The following is a 16,998-nucleotide window of genomic DNA, read 5'->3' on the forward strand; positions in this document are numbered from 1 at the left end:
GGGACACTGCGGTGTTTGAGCATCAAGGTAAAATGTAAAGCAGGTCCTTCAGGGAAGCATCGTAATGAAGGTTATTAGGTTCCACAGAACAACACCGTGACAGCGGTAAGGTCCTTCGAGGCAACAACTCTAAGAGGTTTAAGGTGTAAGACCATAGCTCAGCTATGGTAACGAATGCATTCCGCTGAGACAGTAAATACAAGGTAGTCCATTAGGACAGTAAACATGGGGTTACACTGGGAAACACCGCAGATCATTATACCAGTGAAGAATCTGCCAAAGGTGATGGTAAGAGTGGATTGGAGAATGTCACAAACTAAAAATGGTAAAGGAAGAAGTGACTCCTCAGATAGGGAGGTATACGTATGATGTTTGGTCCAAGATCGCCAAGGGATGTGCTACTAAAAATGATGCAAAATTGGTCTAGACAGTAAGTCAGCTACCTAGTACACGTGAGTTTAGGAAAAACCTACTGGAGTCTTCAAGAAATAAAGTGCCAGCCTAAGGCTAAATGTCTAGTGGAGTTCGCTAAGGCTAGTGGTGGGCGAGAGTTTGTCATGAACATGAAAGTGATTATAATCTTTATGATCTACCCCAGGCAGGGGCCATAGGCCCAATGAAACCTCCTTAAGAAAGGGACTGAAAGGGCGAATATCGTAGAGGCTATACTGTAAGCATCAATCTCCCAGGAAGAAGGAAAGGTTATATAGAGATAGTTTTTTTGGCAAAGACCCTTATTTTAGCAGTAATCAAAAAAGAATGCCGAGCTTCACTAGTCCGAAATATCAAGTATGAGTATTAAGGATCCTATTCGCCAAAGAATGGCTCAAGGTGGTGAAGGAACAAGTCTTGCCAATTAAGTTGGCAAATTCTTTGACGAAAACCGAGTTTGATTTAAGCCAGATGTTTTATTTTCACCAAATCTATGTCGATTATATACAAGCTATGTCCATATCTCACTAAGTTCATTTGAAATTATGAAATGGTTACTTGAATGCAGGGTTTGGTAAAGATATGGGCATCACAGGGTTTAAGTTGATTATGTTCATATTCAAGTATTAATCCGAAGATTGTAAATAAATGTTGGAACTAGGGTTGAGAGGATTACTCCTCGGTTGTGAACAAGATTTTTATTGTTTAGACTCCCAAAATTTTTGAGTTATTAAAGTATGTTATTTAAATCTGAAATAGGAGTACCATTTAAGTTATCCGATTTGGTGTAGCATTTAGTACCCAGATCTGGTGATCAGGTCGATTATAGGGTGTTACAATAGAGATATTTAACTTGGGTTGTAGAAATTGTAATCTAGAAGCAGAAATGTATAGGTTCTTTGTCGATTTCAATGGACTAATGTTGAGAGACTGGAAATTTTCATATATAGAAGAATTGGCTAATTTGTTGGGTTACGCTGTTAGGTTAATTATCAACATTCTTAGGAGCACAATGAGCATCCAAGTGCAAAGGAATGATGTTGGCCAAGCTATGTTCTATCGAATGTATCTTTACTTACAGGCATTTAAAAAAGGGGAGTGTGAAGCATCTTGAAGGTGGTTCTTAAAGAAAATATCCACTAACTTAAGGCATCCAACCAGTGAAGGCATAACCTTAATGTGAAATCAACAACAGACTGAAACTTTGTAACTTTAAATTTGTTTCACTGAAAGGTTTACTTGAATTGTAATTAGTTAACATGTTTCTTCGATAAGTTACAAGGTTTAATGTAACAACCTGATTTGCAATGGCACTAGAAAATGTGGTTTCAAAACCTCATTTTTGTAACCTGAGTCCATAAATATTAAATCTTAATATATACGAGGCTAATATAGTAATATATTAAAATTTGGTCTAGTAAATTTATTGAATTGATGATTAATTAGGGTACAAGGGTTAAATTGTATAACTTCAGTTGTTACAGATTTTTATACTGCTAAAGGACCAAAATGGTAAATAAACCATCTTGTATTATGAGTTGGTGGATGATGATGGAAGATTCCACTATCTTTAGTTAATGATGATTAGTTTATGGTTAGTTAAGGATTTATTAAATTAAACTTGATTAGTTTTAATGGTGTTGGAAAATATTGATTCAAAACCTCATTTTTGATGTTCGAGTTCATAAATTTTATTAAAGGTTAATTAAAAGTTGGTCCCTTAATTTTGTCAATTGGATAGTTAATTAAGGGATAAGGACTAAATTTTAAAAGTGGTAAAAGTTAATCACTAGGGACTTTTAAATAACCAAAGGACCAATTTAACAATTGGACCAATAGTAATTGGATAAACAGTGGTTGATGTTAGTTGTATTTAGAGGTGCTCATGGGTCAGGTCAGGCCTAAGAATGATATTAAAATACTTTATGCTTGCCCAAACCCAACCCGGCACAAAATTCGGGCCTAAAATTTTGTCCAAACCCGCCCATGTTTGCAAAATACTAACCCAAACCCATTTTAGGCTCGCCCATATTATTTTTAAATTTTTTTAAAAAAATATTTATTTTATTTTAATATTTATAATTTTATACTTTTTTTATTGATATAAAATTTTATATAGCCATTTTAATATAGGTTTTATTTTTTAATGTGCTCTAAATTACATAATATATAAAAATAACATAATATAAAGTATTATAAACTTAAAATAGGTTGGGTAGGGTCGGGCTGGGCCAGCTCTGACCTCGAATGTTCAAGCCCAACCCATATTTTAAATGACCTTATTTTTTTGCCCAAGCCCATTTTCCAGGCCTAATATTTTTGCCCAAACTCTCCCAAATTTCAAGCGGGCCTAGGCTGGTAGCCTGACACATGAACAGGTCTAGTTGGAACCCCATAAATTTGTTAATTACACTTAATGTTAATTAATTATGATTAATTATGTTAAATTTAATTAATTAAAATTTAAACAACTATTTAAGAAAAAAATTAAAATAACTAAAACCATTTTTCATCTATTTCTCTTCTCCACCCTAAACAAATAAGAATGAATAAGGTTTTATGCATTTCAATAATCGGTCCCTAATTGATCAAGAATTGGATCAAGTTGAAGATAATCGGGGAAAAATGTAAAGTTGATTATTAGTTCTTAGAGAATTGATCGTTTGCTATTTTTTCAATCAAGTTCATATAGTTGATTTTATTTAAATTGTTATATGTTCGAAATATGAATTTGTGTATGTTTGATAGTAATTTGAATTATTTGCAAATTGACACAAAATGTGAGATATGGACTAATTCGTAAACAAATGATAATTGATTGATAATTTGAATATGATGAATTACAAATTCAGATATTTAATGTATTGATAGTCGATATTGACTGATCAAATTATATTGATGTGAATTTGATTAACTATTGAGATAGAGGATTAAATTGAATAAATTACAAAGTTTGTATAAAATGACAATTGATTGTGAAGTTGGTTGAACATAGATAGTGTTATATATTTATGTTAACCTGTAGCAAACGCTGATTCGGATTCCTTGGGAAGGAAAGGAAAAGCTAAGGTCGATGACAAATAGCTCAGAATTTCTAGTTTGTATTTCTATGACCCGAAACCAATATAGTTATTGCATATTCATTATATACTGCATTATACAATAATAAGGTAAGTTTTTAATAGTTATTGAGTGAAAAGTTATGGTTGGAATTGAATATCAAGACAGGGACTAAATTGAATAAAATGGGAAGTTACATGACTTAATTAACACAAGAAGTTGGCATGAAATTGAGCTAAAATATGTTATATTACATGATGAATTGATGTTAAATTTAGAATGATGGGATGTGAATTGAACTATCTGACGATATTGCAAATTGGTTTGTCACGCTCGATTTCCTCTTAAGTCCCAAAATTTAAAGAAAGTTTGGATTAAATTGAATGGATTGGCAAATTAACGAGATCCATCTGGAAATTTAGAAATTTTAGTGGTTGAATTGTAATTAGTTAGATCTCAATTTTGTTTTAGTTAGATTATAACCGGTTGTCTCCCTATTGGAAGACAAAATAATTAGCAATGATTGGCTAAAACGGACTAGGAGATCATGCAAACTTTGGCTGTATATAAATATGAGTAGTGAGGAGACAATTCTCCTGAATTTAGCTAGAAATCTCCTTCTTGTCTACATCGTCTTCTTTCATTGCTCTGAAGAAGAAGAGGTTCGAGAAAGCTCTAAATAATGTGGTAAATGTGAGGTTCGAAGTCTAGGAAGTTGAGAATTCTATAATCTAGTAAGCCCAAAGCTTCCTTATACTTATGGATTAGAGAAAAGAGAAGTAAGAATTCTTGAAAATTTTCTGCATAACTATGGATTCTGGGTTCTTAAGGTTTGAATAGCATCGAGTTAACTGATAAATGGTTGTTTTGCTTAGCTTAAATGACAAAGAAGGCTCTAGAATTTGGACAAGTTAAGCTGTCAAGGATAAAGGAAGCAAGGTGAGTCTCTTTATTCAAATTTTGGGTGATTATTGTTGTTGTGTTGCTTGCTTTAACCACCTCTATGTCTATTTGAGTTGTTTCTAAAACGTTGATCGTGTAAGAATATGGAGGATAAGTAAGTTGTGTGTGCATATGGTTGCAAGTGCATTTGTTGAATGTTGAATGTTTGAGAATTGATAAACAGATTCATCATGTAATGTATGTCATAGTAACTAGCACAATGAATTGTATGAAAAGCAATAATAAAGTGTATGTAGAGTACAAAGGTATTTTACCTTGACGGGGTAGACAAAGTTAGGAATAATTGCGGGAATAGGGGAATGGGCAGATTGATAAGGGATGGCAAGAGAGCATGGCAGTGTTGTGGAATGTTATCGACTGGCTCGCTAGAGTGACCTTAACGACGGTCTATCAACTTTATGGAGCAACACCATGGAATGACGAAAATGTGCAAGTGTACACAACCACTATCAAGTAATAAAGTGACAAGTAAATGTAGAGTTATCGTACCCATAGGGACTGTGAAAGAAAAATATTTATGAAATGTAAATCAAACACTTTGGTGATTGAAAATATTTTGATTTTGAGGAAGTGATTTAAAAACTAAAACTTCATTAAGTAATTAACTAAGGAAAAATTAAAATTAAAAATTTCAATGCACAATTTCAAAAAAATGGGTTTAAATCAAAATGACATAAATATGTTGGATAAATCACATTTTTTAACTTAGAATAACTAAACTCATGCTCCTTTTGTTACGAATAATTTCATGGCAACTCGATAACTTGTTAACTAGTGCACATACATACTTATTAAATTGACCAATCTCTTGAATATTTGCCAATTTCAATTCAAACAATTAATCAATTTTCATAAGCACATATAAGTTTAAGTGAAGTAACAATATATACCTATATTGAAATAGTTTAATCACAATAAACTTGCAAGTTATGCAAGGCTAATGTATTGTTTAATACCATCGCTAATTTAACCTTCAGCTACCTTAGAAGATTAAACATGCACCAATTAAGTATTTCGTCCATTAATTACAATTTCATTCCATTTAAATAATTAATTCAATTGTGACCTTACAATTATAATGCAAGCATAACATAAACATGATTTTACTTAATTGAACAACTTATCGAGGCCTATAACAACACAAACATGATTTCAGTAATTTAAGCAAACAAAATGCAATTAATCCAACACCAATTTAATTTAAGTCATTTTAATTAAATCAAGAATAACAACATAACAAATATTCATCATCATGCTCATAATATAAACAAGAAAACCTAAAGAGAAGGGAACTAGAAAGTAATCTTGATGTTTCTCTATAGCCAAACTAATACGCTTCTCTACTTCTTTGCTCGTTCTATTGATCAAGGTATGTATGACCACTTTAAATGTTGCTAAAAAATGTGGATGGGGGCTCTTTTCCAAGAGGGGAAATCGGCAAGGGAAATAGGAAAACAAAAGAAAATGGAAGAGAGGAAAGAAAAGATGTGTGGGAAATAAAGGTGTGTTGAATGAGGCAACAAAAGGGGGTATTTATAGGTGGGAGTGGCGGCCACACACTCTTTCTTGGCCGTCCACGAAAGGAGCAAGTTTGAATAATTCAAAATTTGCTATATTTAGCTTGGGGTAAATATTCAAAGGCACGAAAAGTGGAGGGGTTTGAGTGGAGTTTAAAGAAAATTTTAGGGTTGTTCTGCAACTAATAAAATCAGAAAAAATTAGATGATTGGATCAAATATAGGGACGGTTTTTGCCTGCTAATTGCCTTGGTGGATCAGTCTTATCTACTTAGCATACTGTTCCACTTTCTCCTTCAGGCTTTATATTAATTTTTAACCCAATTAAATTTGGATAAAAATTAAATATAAAGTACATAAAATAACCATCATTTCGACCATCCTTGGCTAGAAAAAAATTTAGCCTTGATCTTGGTTTACTTGATGCAAAAATTTCCCCAACGGTTCAAGCCTTTCAAGGTGTCTGCTGAGCCAATTTTCACCTTTTGTTAAAAACTGTGGAAAATAAAACAAATTTTTGAAAATTTATTATAAAAATAATTAAAATTAAATATGTTAACAATTTAAGTTTAAATTAATTATTTTAAAATTAAAGTGTGAATTTCAACAAAATTTACTACGAAACTGCATGAATTAGAGTTCAAAAAGTGCTAAAAAAGTCTATATCTTTTTGTGTTTCCACGCCCCCAAACTTAATTCATTGCTCATCTCGGGCAATGCACAAATTGAAAAGAGGAAGCGCTTGAAATCACTATTGAAAAATGTCATTAGAATACATTTCCCCCACAATTATGAGTTTAGTGTAATTGTGCTCAAGAACAAGAATTTTGCAATTATGCAAACTGAAGTATACATATTGTTCAAATTATTCTCAATCGTTATCATGCTAGGAAGAATAGAATAAATGTTTTCTTAATAAAGAAATGCTAATTCTTACCACTTAATTTTTATTCCTTTATTTAGGACTAAACTAAAATCACTAAGTTTAACTTATGTCTTCATATGTTGAACTTAGCAATTTCTCTCCACTAATGTAGGCAGCACAGAAATCTGAATCAAAATGTATTTTAAATAGATTGTAACATGGCTGGGCTAGGGGTAGGTAAAAGATAGATAATTTTAAGCTAAAAACCCTAGACTCAGTTTGTATCGGACCTTCGAAATAAGTACTTTCAATACACTAACTCATTTTGCTTTCACATGTTCTTTTGTACATCTATTTCTTTTAGGTACATATGCTCGCTCGCTCTCTTTTTACACGAGCATTTTATTGTAAGTAGTACAATTTTTTGAGCATTTGATACTTCTTTTGAACTCCCCCAAACTTATTTCCAAAGAATATTCTACTGAGTTTAATGTTTGGGACAATTTAAAGATAATTATGAGAGATGGCTAAATATTGCAAAGGTTCAAAAAAAATTAGGCAATATAGTATCAAAGTTGGGTTTCAAGCGATAAATATTCATTAAGGTTGGCTCAAACAGTCCAACAAAAGTTTGCCTAAGTCATTTTCAAAATTCCATGCTTCATTGGATTTCGCCTCAAAAAATTATTAAGTCAATTCTAGAGACTTAAACTTTCATGCATGTCTAGCTCTCCTAAAGAATTAAAAATTTTATGGTATGATTTGTAAACTTTATTAAGAGTAACATTATGGCATAGTTCAACTAACATAACAATTATTGAGATAATAGAACTTTATTTATATTGGAAGTTATCATAGTTAACAAAAATTCAAAATTTTGAACAAAATATAACTTAATCATAATTATAAAAATAATGTATCTTGAAAAAAATTTTCAATTTTTGGCCCCCCTACTTAAGATGAACAATGTCTCCATTGTTAAAAATAATAGAGAGAATGAAAATATAGAAGTGAATAGATACTATACACCAGGTAAGACCCACGGAGAAGGAGGTGAGTCAAATTTGACTACTTAAATACTAAGCTTTTCCAAGACAAATTCAATCCTAGACATGTACAAATATATTACTACACTTCTTATTTTGCATTTTGTTAAATTTTATTGATGACTTCCACCTCTTATTTTATTATATGATAAATAAAACCCTAAAAGAATCTAATCCTAAAAACTTTAAATATCCTAAGAAAGAAAATAAAATAAAGTAAAGATCCCCCCTTTTTATTTATTTGCAGATCCCTCAGAATCCAACTCATCTTTTGCTCCATCGTCCTTGTTTTTGCATGAATCACTTCGTCCCCTCTTCGATATTGGACTCCATGGTTCAAATATAAAATCTGGAAACTCAAGCACAAAAATAAACGGGTAATGGAATATTTTCGTAAAAGTGTTTCTCATTGAGTCATCACGTACTTTGAATATCTCCAATAAGCTTGTTGTTACCACTGCTATGTTCCATTAGGTCCATCAACTTTGACAACTTATCACAAATATCCAAGTGAGGCGAATGAGTTCTAAATGTTGGGGTCGCCATGTCAAGCTTTGTCATTGGTTCAATTTGGTTTTATCTTATTAGGGATTTCAGCTGACTGCATTGGTTCGATCTTAATGGAATTTTCTTCTTCTTCTTTGGGATCCTCGCTTGATTCAACTCATTGCTGCAGAACAGAATCTTTGGCTACTCGGTAGAGATCCCAATCTGTGATTATGTCTTGGCTATAACTTTTCTTCTTTACGTTTTCAAGAATTTTAACTTTCAAGCACAAAATTGTTATCGTAAAGAAAAGGTATGCTGGTCCAGAACATCTAGCGGCAATATTCTGAATTTTCGCTATAATGACTTTTCCCACATCAATGGTCTTTTCCGTTAAAATTGAGTCAACAAGACTATTCGCTTTAAGGAAATTGTGGTCCCATATGAAATAGGCATAAGGCTGAACTAAATGAAATAAAACCATACCTCCGCTAGTGGTGTCAAATATTCTCTGGGACAAGTGTGAGTTTTGTGCTTTGACACATTCCATTTAGATCTTGGAACTGTAAGTTCCTTGAGAATTTCTTCCAATTTTTCGACCTCAATATTTTCCATTAAGGAAGAATATTCTTCATCTTCAAAATCAAGTAAATGAAAGAATTCATTAGCAGTGCTTGAATGTATTGGTACCTTGATTCCTCGGATAGAGACTTCTTTTAATTCGCTTGAGGTCAAATTCGCATAAAATTCATGAACTAACTCTTCATCTTCACTTGGTTTTTCTCACAAAACACTTCCCAATTTAATTGTAATGCCCCAAAATTTGGGCCTAGAAGTGTTGGGCCTTGAGCAAGGGAATGGTTAGAAAACTGTGCACAAAAGTATGTCTGCTTTAATAGCTAAAGGTCCTGAGAGGAGTTGGAAAAGTCTTGGGTTCAAACCTGGGCTTTAGCAAACATTTTGGTTTTAAGTGGATAAAACCCTAGATGCTTGGATGTAGGACTTTTAAATTAGTGTTAAAAAAATGTCATAAGGAAGCATGTGGTCTAGTGGTTGTGGCATCATTAAGGTTACAAGGGAGTCTGGGTTCAAGTCTTGGCTCTTGCATTTTATTTTTAGTTTTCTCTTAAATGAACCTGGACACTGACACTTAGGCCTTATTAGTAATAATGTTTGTTATGTGTCACAAAAGAGGTTGTGGTCCAATGGTAAGTGCCGTGTTCAAGGTTGCAAGGGAGTATTTATTTTATTTCCTTGCAGCATGAGAAGTGGAGTTTGACCGAAACTCTATCAAGTGAAGTTTGAATTGGTCTTGGAGGGTTTTGTGGAGCAAATCAAGGAGGAGATTGGGGAGAAAATCAAGGAAATTCAAAAATAGGAGGTTGGTAGGGTGTTGTGGCCGATTGGGACTCTAAGGCTTAGTGAAATTCGGCTAAGGGGAAAGGAAGGGAGCATTTTTGGCACTAGGCATTTCTTTGTTCAGTTTTGTGGGGTTTTAGTGGAGAGTGCCCAATTTTCTTTGGGTTTTTACCATTTGGGGATTTTTTTTGGGTTTTGTGTTTTTGCTATTGAGGTGACAAAAATTGTTGCTATTTCCTTCCTTACTACATTTTCTGAATAGGTAACTTTCTTTTTTGGTCTCATTTTTCTTTCTCTGCCGAACACCACATTCTATTTTCTCTACTCTCCTAGCAGTGCCGCATGCACTTCTCTTCACTCTTCCCTCCATTCTTCTATTTTATTTCAAAGCCGAACCTACTCACCATCTTCTTCTTCTCTACTTCCAACTCTCCCCATCCCAATCGATTTCTTCAAGGCTCTTTTGTGTACTTTTAGTTACCATCCTTACTCTATTGTGCTTGGCTGAATATACCTAAGCTTTTCTAACCGATTTCATCATCATCATCAATTTCGGGTGTTAAAATCTCGAGAAGAGAAAAGAGGATTCTCAAGTGTGTGGAGGCTTTCCAAATCTTCCCTTCACCAACCGTTTGATCGTTGGGGTAAGTTGGTTGGTAGGCCGAATATGCTGTGATTTTGGTGTTGGTTCTTTCTTAAATCATATTCGAGTGACCATGTCCATTTAATAAAAATTGCTGCTTGAGCAGATGATCATCAAGAACGTGGAATCGTACTTTGGCCAAGAATCTTAGAAGAGTAGGCAATATTTCTTATAATCGTGGTAGGTGATGATTGTTTAAGTGTGGTTTAAGTACTTGAAAATATTGGTTATTGAAGGGCTGACTGAATATTCAAATCAATGTAGGTTGGTGCCAATAGGTGCTTCGCTAGCTTTCGTGAAAAGGTGTGTAATCACACTGTCTCTTCTGTGAATCGGCAAAAGCCGAAAAGCTAAAAAGCCAAAAATACGGCGATTGAGGCCACATGGGCATGCGAACGCTCGTGTGGTGAACTGAGCCCACGAAACATGGGTTAGACTATAGAGGCCACCACGAGCGTTCTCGTGCTCTACGGCCGTTATGGGCCTCGTTGGGCTAAAATGGGTCGTGTGGGCGCAATAGACTCGTGGGCCCCACACGGATAAAATCCATGTTAAGTGGAAAATACTGGACCGGGCTATGTAGTTTGCATAGTCGTGATTTGATTTGGGAGAAATGGGCCACACGAACGTGTGGGCCCACTTGGGCCGAATTGGGCCTTAGGCCCATTTACACTGTTATGACCATTTAAGTTATCTGTGTCACTCGAGGCGACTATAGACCTTCAAAAAGGTTGTTAAATAACCGTAATACCCTCATTGGTTAAAATGACCGAAATACCCCTATAAGGTAAAATAACCGTAATGCCCCTAGAGGGTAAATGACTGATTTGTGCTATGGTTTAATTGACTTAACTGTGAATGATGTGACTGATTCTGAGCATGGCATATTGCATACACGAGATACTCTATGGGTTGGGATCTTATATTGGAGGAAGTGATTGATATGTGAGGGTCGCATGGGGCGCATGAGACGACTGTGGACCCACCGATGGCTATAAGCCCATTATGTGATTGGAAGCTCTGCTGCAATATTGGTTAGTGCCGCAACCGGTGCTACATAAGGAGTGTAGGGAAGGGTGGGTCGATTTAATCCCTACAGGATTGTAGCGTTTGACAAGAAATGGAATGCAGGGTTGGTATCGCTATTTATGCATTGCATATACTGATTCTGATATTGAGATGGGCTTAAGCCCTGATATATGTGATATGTGCCATTTGATATGGGCTCAAGCCCAACTGAGGCTAATGGGGGCTAAGGCCATTTGCCACCATTACCGTAATGGGCTAAGGCCTACACTGATACTGTTACTGTTAAGGGCTCAGGCCTAGTTTGATTATGTTTTTTCAATGAGGGGATTACACACTAAGTTTTCGTAAACTCACCCCGTTTTTAACCTTTCAGGTAATACCCAACATTACGTGGCTCGGAGCTGTGAGGGACTCGGAGAGGGCCACACAACTGCACATGTTTTGTTTTGTTTTGCTCATTTACTAAAGCACTTTGATTTTGATTCGGGTTGTAATAAGGCCTCTATAATTTCTAGACTCTAAAGTTTGGATTTGATGTGATTGTGATTTATATCTGCTAGAAGTAGAGCATGGTTTTCGAAAACAATAACTGTTTTCTAACACTACGTTTTCGCAACTTAATTTTTTAAAATATCACGTTTTCGTAAATCATTTGTTTTAAATTAAGCTTCTGCAACATTAAGGTTTTGAAGGTAACAACTTTTCTTTAATAAACCATGATTGAAAATAAACAAACGCGAACTGAGGTTTTGTACAAGTTTGAAATTTCAAGAAGGGTTTTAATGAAAACATGGTTTTTGAAAAATACTTCAATGTGACACGCCAGATTCGAGCCTAACTTTTAGGCTCGATATGGGGTGTTACATTAAAGCTTCAACATCTTGTCAAATGTTTGCCATGAAATTAGTATAATTGCTTTCTTTCAATGTAAATCCTTTTTTCTGGGAGTATTTTTTTTATTCTTAAAAATGTTGTCGTATCTTCCTTTGGCTTCTTTACAGTAGAATTTTTTTTGTGATTCTTCAACTTGGACGGAGGCACGAGCTCTTTTGCGAGACATGATTAAACTGAACATAAGATGGAAACGAATATCTTCTCAAAAATTCAATTTGCATAAAATAATTCAATAAATTGAAAAATCAAATCATTAAATCAAATTTAAAATTTAAGAGGAAATTTTCTTACCACCTTTGTATAAAATTTAAAAAATAAATAAAAATAAATAATAGAATGCGAAGCTAAAGATATGGATTTAAGGTTTGTTAGAGGGTAATTTATTGATGGCGTGGTGTAAAGTTGATGGAAGAGGGTAGTTGAGTTGTGGCAGCTTGTGACAAAGGTGTGGGGTGTGCAAAACCATGGAGCACGTGGTTGATGTAAGGGTGTGCACGGTGTGAAGTAAGGAACAACAGCAATGTGCGAAGACTAGGGGGTAGCAGCGATGTGCAAGGCTCGAGCAAGGTTGGTTCGTGTGCGAGGGCAGTAGCAGCAATAGTGCGCAAGGTAGGACGCGGGGTAGGTGCGTGAGTAGTAGGGCAAAGAAGGAAGTGATGGTGGCTGCTGGATGGTGTGGCTACTGGTGGTTGTGATTGGAGTTTGAAGTTGATGCTACTAGGGACGTGTGGTGCTGGGTTGTCTGGAGGCTGAAGGGTGCTAGGCCGACGACGAGAATGGTGTATAGGAAGGTTGGTTTGATAGGTGGTCAGTGATGTGAGAGTTGAGGATGGTACTATTTAAAGTGGAAGAAGGAAGGAGTTTAACTTGAATTCTTAAAACAAAATAATAATAAATTTACATAAATCCTAATACTATATAGAGTGAATAACAACTAATATATAATATAAACATATTAATATATTATTTTCTATTACTTTATTTATTAAAGTAAAAATAAAAATAATAAAATACTAAAACAATTCTAATCCTATACCAAGTTGATAATAATTAATATATATTATAATAAATATAATTATATATTAGTTGTTATAATCTCAATTAAAAATAAAAGTTAAAAACCTTTATTTTAAGTATTTGAAAATAATTAAGGAAAAAGACAGCTAATTTTAGTATTTACAAAAAGAACAACCAAATTTTACAAATAATTCAATTAAGTACCTAAACTTAAAGAAAATTTGAAAATTGAGTTGCAATTAAAACTTGGATCAAAATTGACCATTTTATTTGAAAAATTAAACATTTATTTCGCCAGTTAGAAAATAATTTCTTAGAAATTTATATTAAAATCAATTCTCAAGAAAGTTTGGATGGGTCACAATAGTCCCACTTAAGTTCCAAACTCTTAGACATAATATATTTTAACATATTAATCTAGAAAATATAATCTAAGTTAGCCATTTAATTCAAAAGAAAGAAAAAACAATCAACAATATAAAATAATGAAAAAGTGAGAACTCCCTTGATGTTATAGAGGATCGTTATTGACCAAGGAGATGTCAAATGGTCATTTGTCATACCAATTGTAGCCATCTAGAAGAAAGGAATAGTCTTGGCCAGCCATTCTGTTAAATATTTTATCCAGGAAAAGGAACAGGAAATGATCTTTCCTAGTAACCTTGATTAGCTTCTTTTAGTCCACAAAGATTCCCCAACAAGTAACCATCCTTGTTGGAATCAACTTTTCATTTGATAAATATTGAACAGGGTCCATCCGAAAGTTGTCATAGATGGGGTAAATGATCTTTGCTTTTAACCATTGAGACTTGAGTTTCTCGGGATCAAATATTTGAGATTGAATCAAGCTCCTTTGTTCCTTGATCGATACCTTTTCAATTTCTCCTAGTAATAACTTGTGAATGTACAAAGGAAAATTACCTTGGATATCTGAAATAGTCCACTTGATATCCTTAACATGTTTTTCTAGAACCTTCAAGTCTAACCCACAAGATGACAACTCTAGTGACTCACAATGAATGTTCAGAATGAGTCCTTTTGAGTTAGCTTCTACAAAAGCTAAATATTCCTCCCTTTCCTAATCACTTGAGGGGTCTGATATTAAGGCCTGTCCAAATGAGTCCTCAATAGAATTGAGTTCCCATTCTACGGATAATTCCTCTAACTTGGATACTGCAAAACAATCATCAATTGTGTTAGGAAATTGCATAGACTTAAAAACATTAAAGGTTACCTGATCATCCTGAACACGCATTGTAGGCTAGCCTTTCTGCACATCAAAAAGGGTCTTTCTAGTTGCTAGAAAAGGCCTTCCTAAGATGATTGGCACCTCTTTATCTACTTCAAAGTCTAAACTAACAAAGTCAGCAAGAAAAATAAATTTTTCTACACGTACCAATACATCCTCTATTTTTCCTTCAAGATGCGCTAAGAATCGTTCTCCTAACTAAAGTGTAATCGTAGTAGGTCTAACTTCACCTATCCCTAACTTTCTAAATATAGACATGGGCATCCAGTTGATGCTTGCACCCAAATCACATAATGCCTTACCATAATAATTTTCTCCAATGTTGCAAGGTATGGTAAAACACCCAGGGTCATTCATCTTTAGAGGTAGTTTATCTTGTAAATATGCACTACATTCCTTTGTCAGAGCTACCGTCTCAAATTCTCCAAGTCTTTATTTCATAGACAAGATGTCCTTTATAAACTTAGCGTAGTTTGGCATCTACTCAAGTGCTTCTACCAACGAAATGTTGATATGAAGTTGCTTGAGTATGTCTAGGAATTTCTTCAACTAGACTTCCTACTTCTACTTCTAAAGTCTTTGGGGGTAGGGTGGTGGAGGATTATTAACCTGAACTGGTTGATTCATCTTTTGTGGCAATTCTACATCTAACGAGGTTGTTAGTTTATCGGATATGACTAGTTTAGAAGTTAGCTTATCGAGTTTTGCAGACTCTGAATCTGGTGAAGCTGAGATTTCAAATACTTGGTTGAACTTCCAATATATCTCGCACAGTAGCTTGCTCTTCTTCAACTTCAACAATGTTTGGCTCTACTGTCTTTTCGCTGCTTAGTGTCAATGCTTTAACATGCTCTTTCCCCAAATTTCTCGAGTTCTTCATATCACTAGGCAAAACACCTTGTGGTTGATTCCTAAGTTCAATCGTAAGCTGGCCCATTTGGTTTTCCAAGTTTTTCAATATGGCTGCTTTGTTTTGGATTAAGGCATCATTTTTCGCTATGTATGCCTTCAACAGGTTTTCTAAGCCATTGAAAGGTTTAGCTTGAGGTTGTTTTTGAACTTGTTGGGTAAATACAGGTGGTTGGGTCAGTCTAGGTTGTGCATAAGTGTTACTGGGTCTAGGCCTTTGGTTACTCCAAGAGAAATTAGGGTGGTTCTACCAAGATGGCCTATAAAAATTAGATTACAGTCTTTGCGATCCTCGGTTCTGGTTTTGGTTACCCATGTAATACACGGATTCTTGGTTTGATGGGCATTCTTCAAACAAGTATCCTTCCTAACCATAAACACAGGCTACATTTTTAAATTGATTCGGTGGCTGAGATGCAAAATTATTAAACCCATTATTGGTAAAGTTTTTAAGCATTGAGGATATGGAGGATACCTGAGATGCAAGTGATGTGTGAGCATCCACTTCATGTACTCCAGCGACTCGTCTTCCTGGCGCTACTCGATTGATTGGCCATTAGTAATAGTTGCTTGCAATCCTTTTGATGATTTTATAAGCCTCATTATAAGACTTAGAAATGAGAGCACCATTAGCTGAAGCGTCCACTACCATCCTCGTGTGAGCATTGAGACCTTTATAGAACGTCTCTGATTGGATGCAATGAGGGATTCCGTGAGGAGGGCATCTTCATAATAGTTCTTTAAACCTTTCCAATGCCTCATCCAAGGACTTGTCATCCATCTGTTGGAAGGTAGTGATATCGTTCCTTAACTTAGCATTCTTGCTAGGTGGGAAGTACTTCATAAGGAATCGTTCTGCTAACTCTTGCCATGTGGTAATGGAATTTGGTGGTAATGAGTTCAACCAGGCTTGAGCTCTGTCCTATAGTGAATATGGGAACAGCTTAATCGTAGTGCATCTTCGGGTACTCTAACTAATTTGAAAGAATCGCTCACTTCCATAAACAATCTTAAGTGAAGGTGAGGATCTTCGATAGACATTCCACTAAATTGGTCGATTGGTTGAATCAAATGAAACATGACTGGCTTCAGCTCGAATTGTTGTGTCTCGATTTCGGGTCTCCTAATACCCAAATTAAGCTTATGAACATTAACATAGCATACTATCTTAGAGCTCTATCCTTATCATCAGCAATAACGATAGGATTTTAAGCATGATTTGTTCCATTTCCTTGATTCACATTTTCAAAGTTCATCTCTTCAGTACTTTACTGACTTGTTTTTCTTCTTATTTGTCGAAAAGTTCTTTCAATCTCAAGGTTTATGGGGAGTAAGTTTATAATTCCATCAATACTCATAAACACTTGAAACAATCACAGAAAAATAATAGAATTAAATTTAAACAAAATAATAAACTTGCAAGTTATGCAAGACTAATTTATTGTTTAATATCGTCGCTAATTTAACCTTCAGCTACCTTAGAAAATTAAACATGCACTAATTAAGTACTACGCCCATTAATTACAATT

At 34.6% G+C, this 16,998-nt stretch overlaps 1 non-coding gene across 1 annotated transcript; it reads left to right on the plus strand.

Moving 5' to 3' along the window:
- The first annotated feature begins 16,176 nt into the window (after positions 1 to 16,176).
- LOC121215816 (small nucleolar RNA R71) lies at positions 16,177 to 16,283 on the plus strand. Its single transcript, XR_005911787.1, has one exon. It is a non-coding gene; the product is annotated as a small nucleolar RNA R71 (small nucleolar RNA).
- The last annotated feature ends 715 nt before the right edge of the window (positions 16,284 to 16,998 follow it).

Source organism: Gossypium hirsutum, chromosome D03, assembly GCF_007990345.1.
Source record: "Gossypium hirsutum isolate 1008001.06 chromosome D03, Gossypium_hirsutum_v2.1, whole genome shotgun sequence".
Classification (NCBI taxonomy): Eukaryota; Viridiplantae; Streptophyta; class Magnoliopsida; order Malvales; family Malvaceae; genus Gossypium; species Gossypium hirsutum.